We start from the raw sequence: 18,928 nt of genomic DNA, 5'->3' as shown, positions 1-18,928 counted from the left end.
TTTTCCTTCTCTTCCATTTAGAAGTCATCTTTCCAGCACAGGTGAAACTTACTGGCCACATAAGGAAGAACAGGTTTCAGAGTAGCAGCCGTGTTAGCCTGTATCTCACGAAAGCTTATGCGCAAATAAATTGGTTAGTCTATAAGGTGCCACAAGTACTCCTTTTCTTTTTATAAGGAAGAACAGTGAAACTGACAATACAAGAGCTGTTATATCACAAATTAAACAGATTTGAATTCTCTTCACTAACTTTTCAGTTACAGCAATTGTACGTGTAACTTAAATACAGTATGTATAAAGTCTTCAAAGAGGATTTGCAAGTTAACAATGTAACCATAACAACTCCTCAAGTTAACACCTACTATCAACACAGATTGTTATTTGGCTACTAAATCCTATCAAACTTATATGTGCAAATATTGAAATTGCTGCCTGTCAATCATCATACAAAATTACTATTTTACTGTTGATAGTAATAGTGTCAGCTGGTAGACTATTGTGAACTAACAACTGATGTAAGCACTTTTATTCTACGTTTTACAAAGACGGTTTAAAATGTCCATACTCTAGACCAGGGGTTCTCAAACTTCATTGCACCGCAACCCCTTCAGACAAACTTATTACATGATCCCAGGGAGGAGAGGTAGAGCCCAAGCCCGGCCACCACGGGGCGGGAAGGGGCTGGCGCTCAAGACCCACCACCCTGGGTGAGGGTGGAGTTCAGGCTTCATCCATGAGTCCCAGCAAGTCTAATACTGGCTCTGGTGATCACATTAAACTGGGGTTGCGACCCACTTTGGGGTCCTGAACCAGTTTGAGAAACTGCTCTAAACAGCAGTAGTGTTCTCTTGTTTTACTGGGAGACGTTCCTCTTGAAATATAAGACAGGCTCTTTTGGAAACGTCACATATGATCTGCCAGAAGCAGAAATCAAATTGAGTTAGTGTGTCTTTTTAATTATTTAAAACAAATGTTAATACAAATCACCCAAACGAACAAAATATTTCATTGCGGGTGCTTCAAATGTAATAAATAAGTTAAAAAGTTTAACATGATTGAATACAGTAGTTTTAGAAGTCTCCTTTCAATGTTACCGAAATTAAAGGATGTTTATATCTTAAAACAATGGATAATTTGCGTATACATATTGGAAAGAGGGATCAGTAACCAGTGTTCAGCCTAGTAAATGTAATTGCTTTCCTAACTTAAGCGACAAATTAAAAGAAAATTAAACCCGTCACTAACACTAACTGATTTGGCAGGTCTTTTCACCCAACACAACTGCTTTTTCTGACAGTCAAGTGAAGTTTGAGAAAAATTCTTCAATCTAAATGGAGATATTTAAGCCCCACTTACTTTAACATCTGCAGCCTGATCCCACAATCCTTACTGATGATATCTATGGGAGTGTTCCCACAGAATTGAAACAGTATTGCCATGATGTTCTTGGGCACATTCTAATACTGCAACTGTAATACTAACAAATCACACAATTTAGTAGGGTACATTTACACATCTATCCTCAGTCATTTTCACTAACAAAACAGAAAAGGGTTTTAAAGTTTTGATATGAACAGTGAGGCAATGCACACCACACGGGTGTGATTTAACTGCATTATCATGTGGTCTGTAGACCCTGCTGATATGTACTAAAATTTCCTTATTGAGCTTTATCATCATCTTCAGTGATCCCTCAAGGTCGAGGATGATCTCTTTCATGGCTCCTTTGGTGACTGAGGAGTCCGATCCTTGAGCCACACAGGCTCATTGGCAACACTGCAGGTGGTGTTGAAACACAGGGTTGGGCCACAATTGCTGCATGACAGTTGTCTTTCCTTTCTTTTCAAGCGTTTTTTCTGCAATCACAGCAAGGTGATTTTCCTCAAAAGTGGACATTCCCTCTGACAATTCTTCACCAGTTATCCCTATCCTGGGATGCTGTCCGTCCCACAGCATGTGGTGTCAAGGCCACATCTTTTGATGTTTATCTTGAGGGTGTCTTTAAAGCATTAAAAAAAAAGGCCAAAAGAGGAGCTTTAACACTGAACTGATTCAAGCAGCACTACAGTAAAAAGTGCATCAACAGGGTCTACATGGAACAATTAATGCACAACACATTAGTGTGCTTCAGAAATTACACCCCCGTAGAGTGCATTATCCCACCCTGTAGATTATCTCAGAGAGGCAACCTTGCCAGACTTCTAATGATGCCTCCTCCAGGTGCAGAGAATACTGTCTGAAGAGATTTGTTTCACTTCTGAGATCATGGTTTCATGTGATAGTGTGGAAGGCTAATCACAAAACTGAGTAAAGAACCTTTGCCACAAACATTCTTTATGCTACATTTTGTGCAAGCATACTTACAGAGCCTGACTGACAATCACTGATGATACCAGATCACACAAAAAATGGAAATCAAACAGGTGTTACTTTTAGCCTCAATAAAAATGGGCAAATGAGAGAAAAGGCAAAAGTAGCCAGTGAGATAAAATGGAAGAACAAAACTATAGATGAAATTGCTCACCAACACATTAAGTCAATACATTTAAAAGGACTGTTAAATTTAAGCTAACACAAACAAGTGTATTTTGTGAAGTTAGACTGTACTAAGCTTAAGGTCAATAGAAATATTTTTATGATTTCTGTAGTCTGAAGAAAACCTTTGTGAAATAAACAGCATAAATGGTGAATAGGGAAATAGCTTTATAAAATTGCTTTAATAATCAAGAGTTTATACAATGCAGGTAACAGCAATTTTAAAAAAAATACGCATTTTAACCCAAATGCATTCCTTTAATCTAAAAAGATAAGCTATATACTATAAACATGATATTTGACAGTAAACCTTTAAAAGGTAAACTTCTATACTTTCTTCAAGTTATTTTCAGATTAAGACACCTGGAGAAAAGCAGCTCTGGTGCTCACACTGCTGTAATTTTATTGCCACCTTTAGACTTCTCTTAATGCTACTTCATGGCTTGTTTGAAAGCTTTTTAGGAAGGTGGAAGTATAATCTGATTTATTAAATTCCAATTATTAAGTTTAAAAGCTAGTTTGCTATTTTAAGAAAACAGTTTCTGAAAGACGGATATCATTTCCTTAAAGGAATATATTCCAGTGTAAAATGCTGAACACTTAATTTTAGGAGGGCAGTTTTTTAACTTTACACTCATGTCTTTTATCCAAAAACTGGACTGTTTTACTTATTCAAATCTAAATTTACTGGCTTTGCTATGAAGATCATTAACTATTTGTAAGAAATCCATAACACTTTCTATTTCAAAATCAGTGCGTGTTTTCTGCAGTAATTTACATACCACATAATAAATTTCTTTTGAAAGTAAATACATTTTGTTTAGTCTATCACATTTATGGTACAATCCCACTCATATTAAAAAGTGCACAATATTTGCCTTCATATTTGCAGTATTAAGAAGCCAATTAGCTTCAGGGCTTGGAAATTATCCAAGTTTCATTAGTAGTCATTCATTCCTTTTTAAAAATCCCAAGCTTTTTACGATGACATTAAACTGTCCTCCATCTACAGTATCTCCATGAGATAACATATAAGCTACTGGTTAGTAGTTATACTATTAATCAGAAGCTAAAGTGTCTAAGCTTTACCAATAGAAACAAGAGATCCTCTGTAAGATGTGTCAGTAAATGAATATCATATTAAAGATAATCACATTTCTATATCTACCAAATATCAAGGTCACATGGCAAAAATTTAGAAAAAAGAAAAATTGTTCTCCATAGACCTGTCATTCTGATTACTTTAGAATATATTTTAGGCACAGAACAGCTGATCAGATATTGCAGCAGCCAAAATACTCTGTTCAGCACTCAATCTAGTAAAGTTCAGAGGAGTCAAACAGAATTTGTATTTAATAAATATCTGAAGTGAGAATGCAACTGATGCTTCAGACCTAAGAGTTAACAGAATTCATATTAATTCATGACTACACAAGTAGGTGAATCTGCACCCTCCAATTATAATACTAATTAGGATTGCTCAATGTTTTTGTACTAATAAATGCTTGCCTCTGTTAGGGACTCTTGAACTGCAAATCAGAAGTTCAGCTAAAGACTGACCTGGATCTACACTAGGAAATTATGTCTGTTTAACTATGTCGCTTAGGGGTGTTAAAAATCCACCCCCCGAATGACTCAATTAAACAAATCTAACCCCCAGCATAGATAGCTCTAGGTCAATGGGAGAATTCTCCCTTGGACCTAGCTACCACCACTTGGGAGGTGTAGGTAATCCACCTCTCCATAGCATAGATAGCACCTTCAGAAGGGAGGTCTACACGATCACATAAGTCAATATAATTTACATCACTCAGGGGCGTGACAAAGCCTCCCTCCACCCCCAAAGCAAGTTTTGCCTTGTCCACACTGCTGCTATGTCGGCATGAGACACTCTCCTGTTGACATAGCTTCCACTTCTTGCGGAGGTGGAGTAATTATGCCAACAAGAGAGTGCTCTCCCATCTTCACCAGACATGCTACAGCTGTGCAGCTGCACCAACGTAGCACTGTAGCGTAGACTTGACCTGCAGCACTACAGCAGTGCAGTTACTACAGTTCCACTGTGCCACTGCAGCATTTTAAGGGTAGACAAGCCCTAGGGAAGCCAAAGTGTACAGAACCGATTGCACACTCACTTTATAAATTTAACCTTATAATGATCTAAGACACTGAGTTGGGGATACAGGTGGCTAGCAGCCTTAAAATGTAGACGTTTGAAATTTGTGTGAAAAATATACTCAAGTTTCCTGTACAAAGTAAATTAAACATCAACAGCAAAAAAAAAATCTTTAATATTCACTGAATAAAATGGATAAACATCTGCACATGGCAAAAACGAGGAACCTTATAACCTACTTTTGTTAAAGCTTCCTTCTCCATATCTTCTTATGCAATGCTGGGAGACGCAACAGGCAATTTTATCTCTAAATTAATCACAGAATATCAGGGTTGGAAGGGACCTCAGGAGGTCATCTAGTCCAAACCCCTGCTCAAAGCAGCACCCATCCCCAATTAAATCATCCCAGCCAGGGTTTTGTCAAGCCTGACCTTAAAAACTTCTAAGGAAGGAGATTCCACCACCTCCCTAGGTAATGGATTCCAGTGTTTCACCACCCTCCTAGGGAAAAAGTTTTTCCTAATATCCAACCTAAACCTCCCCCACTGCAACTTGAGACCATTATTCCTTGTTCTGCCATCTGCTACCACTGAGAACAGTCTAGATCCATCCTCTTCGGAACCCCCTTTCAGGTAGTTGAAAGCAGCTATCAAATCCCCCCTCATTCTTCTCTTCTGTAGACTAAACATCCCCAGTTCCCTCAGCCTCTCCTCATAACTCATGTGTTCCAGTCCCTTAATCATTTTTGTTGCCCTCCGCTGGACTCTTTCCAATTTTTCCACATCCTTCTTGTAGTGTGGGGCCCAAAACTGGACACAGTACTCCAGATGAGGCCTCACCAGTGTCGAATAGAGGGGAACGATCACATCCCTCGATCTGCTGGCAATGCCCCTACTTATACATCCCAAAATGCCATTGGTCTTCTTAGCAACAAGGGCACACTGTTGACTCATATCCAGCTTCTCGTCCACTGTAACCCCTAGGTCCTTTTCTGCAGAACAGAGAAAAAAAATCTCCTTTTGTTCGTAACTATGTATTTTCTGTGCACTTGCAGAAATACCAAATAACTGGAACTCAAATATATAAAAAAGTTAAACGTGAGAAAATTAACTTTGAAGCATAAACTAAAATAATCTTGCTTCCAAATCAATATCTGCACAAGAAACCCATTGACCTGTAACATTTCTGAGAATAATCATGACATTTAACTGAACTTCAGGTATCTGCCTCAGAAATATAGCAACTATCAGTCCTAAATACATCTGGTGTTCAAAATTCATTTTCCGTATTGTCTGATTCTGTTATCTATTTGCCAGTCTAAGCTACAGAAGTTGCTAAAATTCTTTAAGCATAAAGGGATATGTTTTCTATTCAGCCAAGCACAGGATTGCAGCTCCTCCTCAATTACCCTGCATATAGCTAAATATCAGCTACCATCCTTCAAGACTGTAGCCTTAACAGTGGCTGTAGTGGCTATCTACTGCAGCACCCACTTTCATCCAATTCATCATCATCAGCCTTCTTGCTGACACTCTTCAGGGCTGCCTGGTTGACAAATTGCTCTGTTATTCACCCTATGTTAATCTGAGGCTGACGCAAGTGTACCTTTCTGACTGAAGACACTTAGCAATATTAAAACTCTGAACTACCAAGTAGCCTCAATGTGCGTTAAACCTCCCATTTGGAACCAACAAGTTTCCTCATGAATAGTTATGAAAAAAACTCAGTTAGTAAATCAATAGACACTAGCTTTATGTACCCCATTATCTATATAGCTGATGCACTGTTCTTTGGTTCCCTAGGAGCTACACTTGGATTATGAGCAACTGGAAACACTGCAATACCTATAGAATTTAATCTAAATTAACCCTTTGTCACCGTGGGACACCTATCTGCAAATTGACAGGTTTCAGAGGAACAGCCGTGTTAGTCTGTATTTCAAAAAGAAAAGGTGCCACAAGTACTCCTTTTCTATCTGCAAATTGTTTCACTTAAGGCTTGATTAGTTAGAAAACACACGTAACAGCTTCTGCATAGAGCCTGTCAGATGTTTTACTTGATAAATTCTGTAATTTTTTTTAAATGAACAGCCCTACCCGAAACAAGCCAGTGTCACGTTTTTATATTTCTACCAAGATGATTTTGATTAAACAAATGTAAATATTTCAACAAACATTCTTTTTCAATTCTCTCTCCAAAAAATGATTTATGCCTCAGTGGCTGCCATAAAAACAAGCCTTTCCATGAAGTGGGGAAAGAGCAAAATATTGTAATAATCTTCATGAAGACTTATTTGCTTAAGAGCAACAATCTCCCCCTTTTTTAAAAAAAAAAATAGCAGTATTACTACTGTCACTTATATATGGTATTTCTCAAAAACACCACCACGTGATAACTGAGCTTAGTAACAATTGCATGTGTGAAAGAAAAACGCTCACAAGTATTCTAGCCTTCTCTCTGGACCAAAACTGGCTTGAGATATTTATTTGCAAATTCAACTGTCTTCCAAATCAGACTATACCCTTAAATTAAATAATTCATTTTACTAACCTTCATAATGGGGCCAAAACAACTTAATTGGATTTGACAGAGTGCTGGATAAATTCATGAGTGCAATTGTATGACCGGACTGCTTATTATGATGGTTGGACACAGGACTCAGCCGCCTTGGGGCTCACTTACTGTTTATGTCTTACATTCCTAAAGTTCATGCTTCAGGGTTTCAGCCAGCCACCAGCAGGGTTCAGGAAGAGATTTCTCCCTTAATGTATTCTGGGAGGATTTTAGAATCATCTCCTTCCTCTGAAGCATCAGGGATGGCCACAGCTGGAGACAGGACATGAGGCAAGGTGGTCAGGGCTCTGAGGTGGCACTGAGCATTCTCTCTCCCTCTCAGGTGCTTGTCTGGCAGGCTCTTGCTCACATGCCCAAGGTCTAACTGATTGCCATATGTGGGGTCAAGAAGGACTTTTCCCCCCGCACGTCAGACTGGCAGTGTGCAGGTGGGGTCACTTGCCAAGATTATCTGGGTCTCTCTCACTTAATTATTTCCCGCAGATTGCAGGGGCTTCAAGCACTGGTGCATGTCGATCCCTCCTATTCTGTGCCAGTGGCACATAACAGTCTAGCCTCCCAAGGGTTGTAATACCTGTGGTCTCATTTTGGTTGTTGGGTTTAAGGCACAGGTGCAGGTGACCTGTGATATACAGAAGATCAAATTAGTGGTCCCTTTTGGCCTTAAAATTTATGACTATGAATGTGCTTGTTTTACTTAATTTACATAGCGTCTGTTATATAGTTCTTCAAATGCCACTTTGATAATCAAGTCTGTTAACATCAGCAGTCAGATGAACAGATTAGTAATAGAATCCTTACTAAAAGTCATGCAAATAGGTATATTCACAGCTAGAGTAGGATTTCCAAAAAACCACAAGTGACTTAGGAGAACATGTTTCACTGACTGTGGCTATGTCTTCACTGCAAGAAAGTGAGACAAAGCCAATACTATATCCCTCTTCCAGGCACACGCTCACCTAGTTACATCATGGTGAAAACTGTCTATCCCTTCTCTCCACTATGATTTTACAGTGAGATAGCTAATACACATTACCTTGCTGTAAGAACACCTTTTTTATATCAAAGACATAACCTTAGGAACACAAATCCCACTGATCTTCTGCAACTCCCTTCCTAAACACCTGTTTGTTCGGACCAGATTCAGATTAACTCAAAATTATTATAAACTATTGACAAGAGAATTCTCTAAGTACAGTATTTAGAAATTTTGTTTTAGTTGTTTTGTAGATGCTTCACAGGGCATATGTAAACTTAAGTTCTATGAAGCAACTCATGCTTGTCCGCACTAACACTTAAAAATAAACTGAAGTAGACTGAATTTGGGGCACTTAAGTGAGAAACTAGCACTGGACAACGTAAGGACAGAGGGAACCTTGAACAAGTTTTTTCCATGCATCTAAACCAGATGAACCTGAAGCACAGCACCTCAATTACTATAAGTTTAGACTTCCTCCATACCTGTATTCCACAATCATGCAGTGACTTTTCATGTGAAGATGTAAAGGCAATTAGATTAAGACTAAATTAATTAACCCATAATTTACACATGTACTAAACAAGCTGCCACCACTTAAAGAGGTGACCACCATCACAAATACAAGCACTACATAACGAAGCTAAAGGCTTTTTTTTGGTATTGATTTTATCCTTATCTGCCAACCAGAAAATTGATATTAAACAAAATGTAATGTGCCACTGGCATCTGCTTTGGAGAAACTCCTCACTCCCTTTCTCAGATACTAGGCATACTTTGATTGCTGTACTTTAATAAGAGAACACCTGGCTGGGGGAAGAGGGGAATAAAATTTCCAGAAAGCAAAAGGTAGGTGGCTCTCCAAGATACCGTGTTTAATACAGACTGAATAACTAATAAAAAGAGAGACTGTTTCAGAAGGGGAGAGGTTTAAACCAGGGGTTCTCAAACTCTTGTACTGGTGACTCTTTTCATATAGCAAGCCTGTGAGTGCGAGCCCCCCCCGTTTATAAATATATAAAAACCTGTTTTTTTATTTACCACCATTATAAATGCTGGAGGCAAAGTGGAGTTCGGGAGTGGAAGCTGACAGCTTGCAACCCCTTGAGGGGTCACAACCCCCAGTTTGAGAACCCCTGGTTTAAACAATGAAGTTCCCAGCAACGTTTAACACTGGATGCTAGCAGGCCTATGAGATGGAACTGTCCATTTGAAAATGACAGACCAAAAAAAACAACCCACTATTAGCACTATTTGACACCGGTTGGCAGTCTCAGATGCGAAGAGCCGAACACATGAGGACTTGTGATGAACCCTTTACCCCAGAGAAGATCCACCCAGAACAGGGATGAAATAGGTGCGAATCTTCCACTACCTCTGCTCACATATTACCTGTTCTGTTCATAAATGAGAAACCTAAGTCCCTGGAGCGCTCCGTGTACTATCTATGCAGAAATAACTACTTGAACTTTTCTTTAAAAGTATTACTACAAGTTCTCATACTGCTGAATGACATACTGAATGTCAACTGTGCAGTAAAGTTTTCTTAATTGATTTTCCTCAGAAGTTTCCTGAATATATTTGTGTTTTTAAAATTAAAAATAAAGGATTGCACTTCCTAGAATGGAATAAGAAGATCACAAGGTGTCATAGTTCCTAGGACATGCCATCTTAAAGTACAGAAACCTACCCTAATTCATTAGAATGGAATAAAATATCCTCAGCATTCAATCACTGTTTCTATTTCCACACAAGTGATGAGATTTTCAAAAGGACTTAAGTTGAGACCATAAATCTCATTGGCTTTCAATAGCATTTGTGCTCCTATAACCAACTACTATGCACTCGAAAACCCCACCCTACAAGACTTAATGGAGAGGTTTACTTACACAAAGAAGTGGTTTAGTGCTTACTGCAAACGTCTTGCACTAAGTTATAAAAAGCACCTATTCCATCTCCCCTTCTCTACATAAATTTTTCCCAGTAACTGTAGTAAAAATGAATCACATTTATCATTAGGAGTCTGAAAAAATAAAAAAGTCAAGACAAGGATAAAAACGTATGCCAAAAACAAATAAGTACTAGAAAATATTTACTATCAGTACTTTTACACTCTCAGTAGACTTAAAATTGGCATTTTGTTACCTCCTTCAAATGTAGACACTACCAGGTGTTAAGGAATTATGGACTATCGAAAACTGGAACTTCAAGTTCTAAAGCCACGTGACAAATGTTATCTACAGTAATTTGACAGTATAGATACACGTAAAAAAATATAGCATACTTAAACCATTGATAACATAGCAGAAGACTAGCTTTGCCATAGTTAAGGTTGAGCATCACTTTCTGTTTAAGGTAGAGCATCACTTTGCTTGTTTAATTATAATTATATTAGAAAAACTTCACTATTAAAAATTAACTGTTCATTTCGATCAAAGACCATCCATAAAGAAGTTTAGAATACTTAAAACAACCCAAGACAAGCAGCAAAGATGTCAGTCACTGGTTTTAGAAATAATGGTGGTTTAACTCAAGCCATTCACAACAAAATAGAAACAAAATCTGTTGACTGCCAGCAAACAAGATTCCATTCTGAAGATTAATCATAGCTCCAATCTGCTTATCAATAAAAGGCCCTCCTATTACAGAGAAATTCAGTATATCCAATGGACAATTGAGTTAACCTGAATTTGATTTCATGAAGCCTATTTTACTGCTTCAACTAGTTCTCTTAGTATTAGAATATTGTTTCTTTTTAAACTGTAACAAATTTCAGAATGCAAGGAATGTTTTGGTATATGCGGTTCTGAACAAAACCCGTATGGCAAAATGCACAAGCCTCAATCAGAAGCTTCTGAATTATGTTTCAATAAAGACAAAGGTCAGTGAGTGGAGGCATTTCATTTATTCTACACTCCTCTTGGTAAAGAGTTTTTCCCCCACCTTCATCAGAGCAGCAGAGTATAACCCATCAGTTTCTACGGCCATATATCAATCAGCTTGAGCTGTCAGGATGGCCCAGTAGTCAGTTAGCTTAACACAGGTCATCTCCCCTGTCACCCATACATGAGATCAGCAATTAACTATACATCTCATTAACAACAATTTTTATATAAACAGACTGTCAAATAAACAGAGTACTTTAAGATTAGGAAGACTAATTAAAAGACAAAACTCAAAGTGTTGGTTTTCTAGAGGTCTACATAATTAAAATGCTATTTTAAATAGATCTGATTCCTGTTTTATGGTTTTCATTTCAAAGTGTGTTCTCTTCCAGAGATGAAGCTTTTCTTTAACAAATATCGGTAACAGGAAAAGTGTATTAGTCAAAAAAATGGTTAGTGAAATAGAACTGAATTATTTCACATCCCACCTTCCCTTTCTAATACACATACTATCTAGGGGACAGTCCCAGATTTTTTAATCCTTAGCTTTGGAAACCCGACTTTTGGATTTTCTACCCTTTTATGTCAGTGAGCTGTAGCTCACGAAAGCTCATGCTCAAATAAATTGGTTAGTCTTTAAGGTGCCACAAGTACTCCTTTTCTTATCACTTTTTGTAGTTATTGTATTCTTAAGAGCTGCCAACACCCAAGTAATTGGGGGGGAACTATTTAGAAACACTTCTGTTGATTAATATTTTATAGTATTTTCTGTTCATTAAGCAATGTACTTACTGTTTGTACAACTAATCTGATATGCTCTTGGCCAATCACTCCTTACTTGAAGTGATAGCTATTTATATCACAACTAGTTATTGTGCATGACTTCAGATAAGGAATATGCAGCCAGGAGAATACTAACTCTAAAGTAATAAGTCCCTTGTATAAACACAATGATAAAGGAAAGTAAAAACCATTTAGCAGAATAATGGCCTTACCCAGGTATTAACGGAAAAAGGAAGGGGAAAATGGATTAGTCAACAGAAGTGTTTCTGATTTTTTTCCCCCCAAACTACCTAGGTGTTGACAGCTCTTTAAAAATACAAAAATTATGAAAAGTGATGTACTGACACTGATCAGTGGAAAATGGAAAGGTCAAGTTTTCAAAGCGAAAATGACCCTATTACAGAAAATAATTCTAGTAAGCAGAAAATGTTAAGTATGGAAAATGCAGATCTCTAAATCAAGTGTGCTTTCTATCCTGGTCGAATAAAGGCTAAACCATTTTTTGATTACTTAAAATAATTTTCTGTTAGTGTACCCTTTAAATGGTATATCATGAATATGTTCTAAAATACCTTTTATTTGAAAAAAGGGGTTTTCTGTTCAGCTTATGTTTATAAGGGATAGTCAATTTTTCCGCTGATAATGGAACACACACAATTTGCTGTCAAACGCTTAAAGTCAGAAAAAACTGTTCCACTAACTGTTTTAATCTTCTGCATAATCTTACATACAAAATTTTCAGAAAGTGATTGTCTAGTTGACTACATTCCTTCCAACAATGCAAAAAATATGCAATCACTGGTAAAAAGAGTTTGTCAAAAAAATGGGGAAAAAAATATCATGTTTGTGAGGCAGTTTTAAACTCTTTATGCTTCGAGAAACAAGTAATATTTTAAACTTGTAGTCCACAAATAATTCAGGAGACTGTGCATGAATAAGCTTTCTTATTACAAAGTCTAATGTGACTTTTGTTTTGAAAAGTATTCTAACAGATTTTGAAAGGGAACAAACCACCCCACATTACAACTACAGACTTTTGAAAAAGATTCTGGAGCCCTACAATCTTGTCTGTTACTATATGCCAGGGGTCTCCAAACTACGGCCCGCGGGCCCTATCTGGCCCGGGGCTTCCATTTGTCCAGCCCTCCACCAACAAGTGAGAAGTGAACAGGTGAGTAGGCACACGGAGCAGGCAGGGGGAAGGGCCACAAGCAGCAGCTCACGCGGGGCGTCAGCACAGCTAAGCTGTGCGGAGGGGTGAGTGCCTCTGGGAGCCAGTGTCCCCCCAAAAGGGGAGCCAACTAGGGGACAGTCGTTGCTGCAGCCAAGCAGGAGAAGCAAACAGGCAGGCACAGATACCCATCAGCACAAAGCGAGCAGGCTGCAGCTAAGTAGGCATGCAGAGCAGGCAGGGGGAGGGGCTGCCGGCAGCAGCTCACAGGAGTGGAGAGGTAGCTCAGCTGAGCGGAGGGATGAGTACCCCCAGTAGGCAGTGTCCCCACAAAAGGGGAGCCAACATAAAGGAGTGTTGCTGCTGCAGCCGAGCAGGCACGGACCCCTGCTTAATTACATCTCCTTGTCTGATGAACATTTACAATCAATTTTGATGACAGGCAACACTAACTTTGAACCACAGCTAAATGCAATTTTGTCAGAAAAACATCAGTACTATACTTCTCACTAATTCTAAAATATTTCTTTATTTTTGAATGTGTATTTGTATGATACAAATAAGTTTTTAGAAATAAAATTTAAAAATGTGAAATGATTTTAACGTATTGACAAATAGTGCGATTTCACAGTACCTGCATCGATTAACTTACACCTGATTTAGAATTTAATGCAATACTGACAGAGTAGAGTAGTGCTGGTTTTTTTAACAATTTTGCATATATTTAATTTCTTTCACAGTCGCTTCAGCCTGCGAAGCCCCTTCAAAAATCTAATATGGCCCTCGTCTCAAAGTTTGGAGACTCCCACTATATGCCATTTTATGAGGTGGAAATTTCCTATAAAGAGAATGTTTGGGTTTGCCCCATGCTTTTACATATAGTCGCAATGCAAAGTGAAAAGGCTCAACAGTAAAGTGGGTACTATTGATATCTACACAGAAAACATTAGTCTTTTATTGTGTACACTCTTAATGGACATGTACCCTCTTAATTATATTTTAAAGTTAGTTAAAAGTAAATTCTGACAAGACGTGTAATATTTAAGGCCTTGATCCTCCAAAGACCTGTGCTTAACTTGGCCTATGCAAGTATTCTCATTGAAGTCAAGTGAGCCACAAGTACTCCTTTTCTTTTTTCATGTACGAAGTTAACTGAATTATCTCAAAGAAAAATATCTACAGACTTGGTACCCAATCCTGCAAACCTTAGCCATGCAAGCAGCCTAGCTGAAACCAACTGGATTACGCATAAAAACTGTATGATTTGGCCCTTCATAGTTCCACAACTTTCATATGCACTTTTTTAGAGCCAGTGTACTGGCTAATTGACAGCAACATATAAGTAATGTAAGTCTCCTTAAGTCTGCATGCATTTATAGTTTAATTTGTTGTAACTACTGTTACTCAGATTGATTCAGACAAATTTAAAACATGCTGCAACTAATCCTATTCATTTCCAAAAGTAGGCAAAAAACTGTCGCCCAATTCATCATTTCCTTTTGGAAGTGTAAAAAAAAAAAAAAGGAGTACTAGTGGCACCTTAGAGACTAACCAATTTATTTGAGCATAAGCTTTCGTTAGCTACAGCTCACTTCATCGGATGCAACTGTGAAGTGAAACACTTTAGGGTAGGGCTTTCAGAGGAAAGAACAACAAGTAAAGAGCTGTAATTCTTCATAGGATATGAATATCCTTGGAAAGTCAAAGACCGGTTACTCTTAGTGATACATGCTACCAAAAAGTATCAGAATCTTGCCATCTGTAGCTTCAGGAGTTCAAAAATATTCTTAAACAGTAAGCTAAATTCCTCTAAAAGTCAGGATTACTGCCACATATAAAAACATTTTAATGTTCATGTTATTATACTCATTGATGGAATTTCTGTATTTTAGAACTACTGTCAGTTAAGATCAGCATATACTTTTTGTAAAATAGTAAAAAATGTTAGTTAAAAACAACTAGTTTAATAAACCTAATGTTTTTTTAGTTTTCAGAAAATATCTGAACTAAATAACTTCCATTTATTTTAAAATCTCAGTCTACAGTTAGAGTTCTGAAACTTTCATTGCTAGATAACAGAGTCCAAGAAATGAGATAACTGATTCATTGTGTAAAAGAGGTCATCTTATAAAGGGGAAAGCAAAAAATTAAGTTACCAAAAATCATAATATAGGTTAAACATATTGAATTTTTTGCATTTGATTTTAGTTCCTAAAATACTTAAAGTCCCATTTGATGGTGCAAACAATTACAGGAAATACAGCCCATCTGACATTCAGGGGAAAAAAAAACCCTCTTCCAACAGGTTTGCACTAGTCTGATAAAAACAATCCAACTTCCTACTTATGATGTTCATTTTAAACATCCTTGTTAATCTACCAAAGAATTTTACATGAGTTAAAAAGGCTACAACTTGAAAAATATTTGAAGATTGGCTTTCTGCTTAGCTTACGAGTTTTACAGTGACGTTGATTTTTTTTAAAAGGCCACATTCATACCAGCCACTATAACCTTTAAGCCGACGATAAATTGCAAAAAAGCTACGCCAGTGGTCTTCAATCAAGATTCAGCACAAGGTATCAATATCTTTCTTCAAAGACCAACCTTTAGCGAAATGTACAGAAAATGAAAATGTCTTGGATAACACAGTGCAGAGTAGAATGGGCTGTTTTACAAGTCACTTAACTGTTAAGCGTTCTAACAACGAAGGAGAGTAAAAAGAGTAACAAAAGCCCAGACAATCATAGCAGAACAGCTGGTTCAATTTCTGCTTCTGATTTAACACAGGAACTACAAGATCACATGCACTCCATTTGTTGTCTTTAGATAAGGCCATGTGTAAAAAATGTTCATAAGAAAACTTCTATAATCCAGTATCAGTAGAGAAAATGAATTTTACTTAGAAAGTATTTTTTTAAAATCAAGGTTATTTTAAAGTGCTTGTTACACTACTTTAATTAGGATGGTACAGAATAAATAAAAGACTCAGTTGCTAATCCTTCAGAAATGTTATGCCTCCAAAAGCATGGATAACAGAATCTTTACAAAAGGTAACATGTTTTGTGGTACCTTTATTTAAAAAAGCTACACACATAAAAGCACCTAGAACAGAAACTACTACTATTAAAATAGAAATGTGATCTATTGAAAAGTAAATCAAATATATTTCTGCTGATGAAAAATAAACTAACTTTTTTCTTCACTTTTCTATGCCTGCCTTCCTAAAAGCTAATTAATATTTGGTATTCTTTTGAGAGCTACTTTTAAGGAACCTTAAAATATTGTAATTATATAAAAAAAACCTTTAAGTGCTCTAAATAAAATCTTGGGTGCCCTAAAAAGCTAATCAAATTAAGGTAAATCTAATATTGTGTCTGGTTCAAAATATTTAACTTGCTTTTTTTGTTGCCACAGCACACAGTTTTGCACAATTTTTTCGTAGCCCACCGTGACTTGTATGTAAAGAGTTGGGTAAACTTTCCTACGATACATGCTTTTTTATGAAACATGTCACATTAACACTGCATATAAGCTCATAATTATTTAAATACAGAGATCTACGATATTTAAGCACATCTCCTCAAATGTAATTCTTGACTGTCTTCTAGTAAAGTCGCTAATTTTAGTATTAAGGTTAGTAAAGATCTTACAAATCTGTCCTCATCTTTCTCACAAAAAGAAATAAATGGCGCCCCTTAGTGTTCACATTTTGAAACCTTCAGATAATTCACAAGTTTTACAAGCAACTTTTTTTTTTTTTGGGACATTCCAGAAAGTTTTCTGCCTCCACAATTCTTCCATCCAAACACCAACACAATCAGGAAAAAGCAGGAAGCCTTAAAGAAGGAGCAGAATGCTTCCTGAGCAATTCAGAAACAAAAAATGAACTGTTTGGAAAAAAAGAAGGTGGAAAACAGTCTGAATGTTCAGTAACATTTCTAAACTTCCACCACAGTCCTCCATTATTTTGGATTTAGGAAACTTTAGTAAAAACACGATTTCCAGAGCTTCCAGGATTCAACCACCTTCAAAAGATGCAGTGACCTCATGTATTCCTCTGTTTCAATATCCTTTTGACAACAGCGATGTTTCTCTCTTTTGTTCTCCTGACCAACGAACTTAGTAGGGCTCCCCCCACGCAGATCATATAACCCTGAAAGACTTCAGGAATTTAAAATCCATCACCAGGCCTCTGTGAAGTTCATTTATGTTTAAATGTGTCTTCTTCATCCAGTTTCTTCTTGATTTTACATCCCTTGCTTTTAAATCTTTCTGAAGAATATTTCACAGTGACCATAACTATATATTTTAAGTGGTTTTCCTTCTGAAGACCACCTTTATCCACTCAAGGTTTATAAAAGCAATCCTCCAAAACACATGAATAAAAACTTCAAGTAAATACTGTTTACTAGAGTCCAGTTGTACCAATTCTTGTTTTTCAGCTCAGTCATTTCCTTCAAAAAGGTAATATTTTTCAAAGTATGTTATTTTCTGTTGCAATATGGTCAGTCTCATTTTTAGGTATCGTCTTTGAATGTTTTGTCATATCAAATATACAAACAGTTTTCTCCTTTGGGGTCAATCGCTTGATAAAAGTTTTCTTTCAAATAAGGATTTGACTACAGGCAGAAATCCTTCCCAATAAAATCTCAAAATCCCGTAGTTTATGTTAAAACTCCCCAGAATCAAAGTTGAAACTCTTTCAATGGCTTTCATTTCTACAGATTAAAAACTAACTATTGTAATTATATTAAACAGATTTCCATATTTCCCCACCAAGCTGAATGGCTGTATATTCAGTTGAGTACTACTGTTTGTGCACTCACAATGAAAAAAAAACGGGCACCCCACTCATACAAAGAACCTAAAAAAGCTCTAAATACAAGGAGACTACAATAAAGCAGATACAAAAAGGGGAGAGGCAGAGAACGTGTGATGTTTCAAACATTTGACATTATTTTAAAATGACATCACTGATTTGTAAACACTTTCCGTGAAAATTAATTAACTGAGAACGAATGTGGCCCTGAATAAGCGGCCTCTCTGCACCCTTTGCAAGCAGGAGTTGGGTGCGGGGATCAGAGAAGACGGCGCCCTGGCTGGAGGCAGCAGCGGACATTTGGCAGCAGAAGAGAATTTATTTCGTAATTCTTTTCAGTAACTATAGTCACACGTAGGAATCTTTACGTTAGTTTCCTTAAAATATAAGGACAACCGGAATAAGCATTTGCTCCCTTCGCACACGCTGGGAAATTTTTAAATGATTACTTTGTGACCAGTTTGGGGTGGGGTAATGCGGGGGCCCATGCCAGAGCAGGGAAGGGAGCTCAGCCATTCCGGTGTTAGTCGTTCAAGTTCAAACAGTTTCCAGAACAGCCAAATCCCGACACCAAACACCCTTCCCTTGCTCCAGGCCCACAAAATGAATCCATTAACTCTCCCATAAAACACGCCACACAGGACCCTTCTCTCCTTCCAATACTTTCCAGCGTGATCCAGTAGTCACACAGCTTGCAAACGACCCTCCCGGCCCCCTAAACCACATTCCTGAGCGCCGTTCCCCTTCCTGTTCGCTCCCTCTCCTCCATAAGGTGGTGGTTCCCCTTCCCCCTGTTTAACAGACGATGTGCAGAGAATCGGGGGAGGGGGGGAACCACACAAGGCGAGGACCCCCCCGCACACCAAATCTCTGCTGTTACAGGCAGGAACTGGGGGTATCCGGCTGCCCCTTTGTTTCATGGATTGAAATGGGAGGCTAAGACCGAATCTAGAGACACCCGTGAAGAGAAGGAGCCAGAGAAGAGCCCACCCGCGGCTCTCGGGGCAGGAATGGAGGACGGAGACGGATCCAGGGAGCAGCGCGGAGGCCCGGGGAGGGGGGAGTGTTT

The 18,928-nt window shown here is 37.8% G+C and overlaps 1 protein-coding gene and 1 long non-coding RNA gene across 14 annotated transcripts in view; both read right to left on the bottom strand.

The window, feature by feature from the left end:
• LOC140909181 (uncharacterized) overlaps nt 1-18,925 on the bottom strand; it is a 34,580-nt gene extending 15,655 nt beyond the window's left edge. Inside the window, exon 1 of the long non-coding RNA XR_012158124.1 lies at nt 1,357-18,925. This is a non-coding gene — a long non-coding RNA (uncharacterized lncRNA). The remainder of the gene's footprint in view (nt 1-1,356) is intronic.
• Nucleotides 1-18,928, bottom strand: part of QKI (QKI, KH domain containing RNA binding) — a 331,524-nt gene that overhangs the window by 312,036 nt on the left and 560 nt on the right. The gene's annotated exons all lie outside the window — the stretch shown is intronic.

This window comes from Lepidochelys kempii, chromosome 3 (genome assembly GCF_965140265.1).
Source record: "Lepidochelys kempii isolate rLepKem1 chromosome 3, rLepKem1.hap2, whole genome shotgun sequence".
NCBI classification, from domain to species: domain Eukaryota; kingdom Metazoa; phylum Chordata; order Testudines; family Cheloniidae; genus Lepidochelys; species Lepidochelys kempii.
Note: the sequence above shows the minus strand (reverse complement) of the source record. Positions and strands in the feature narration are given on the sequence as shown.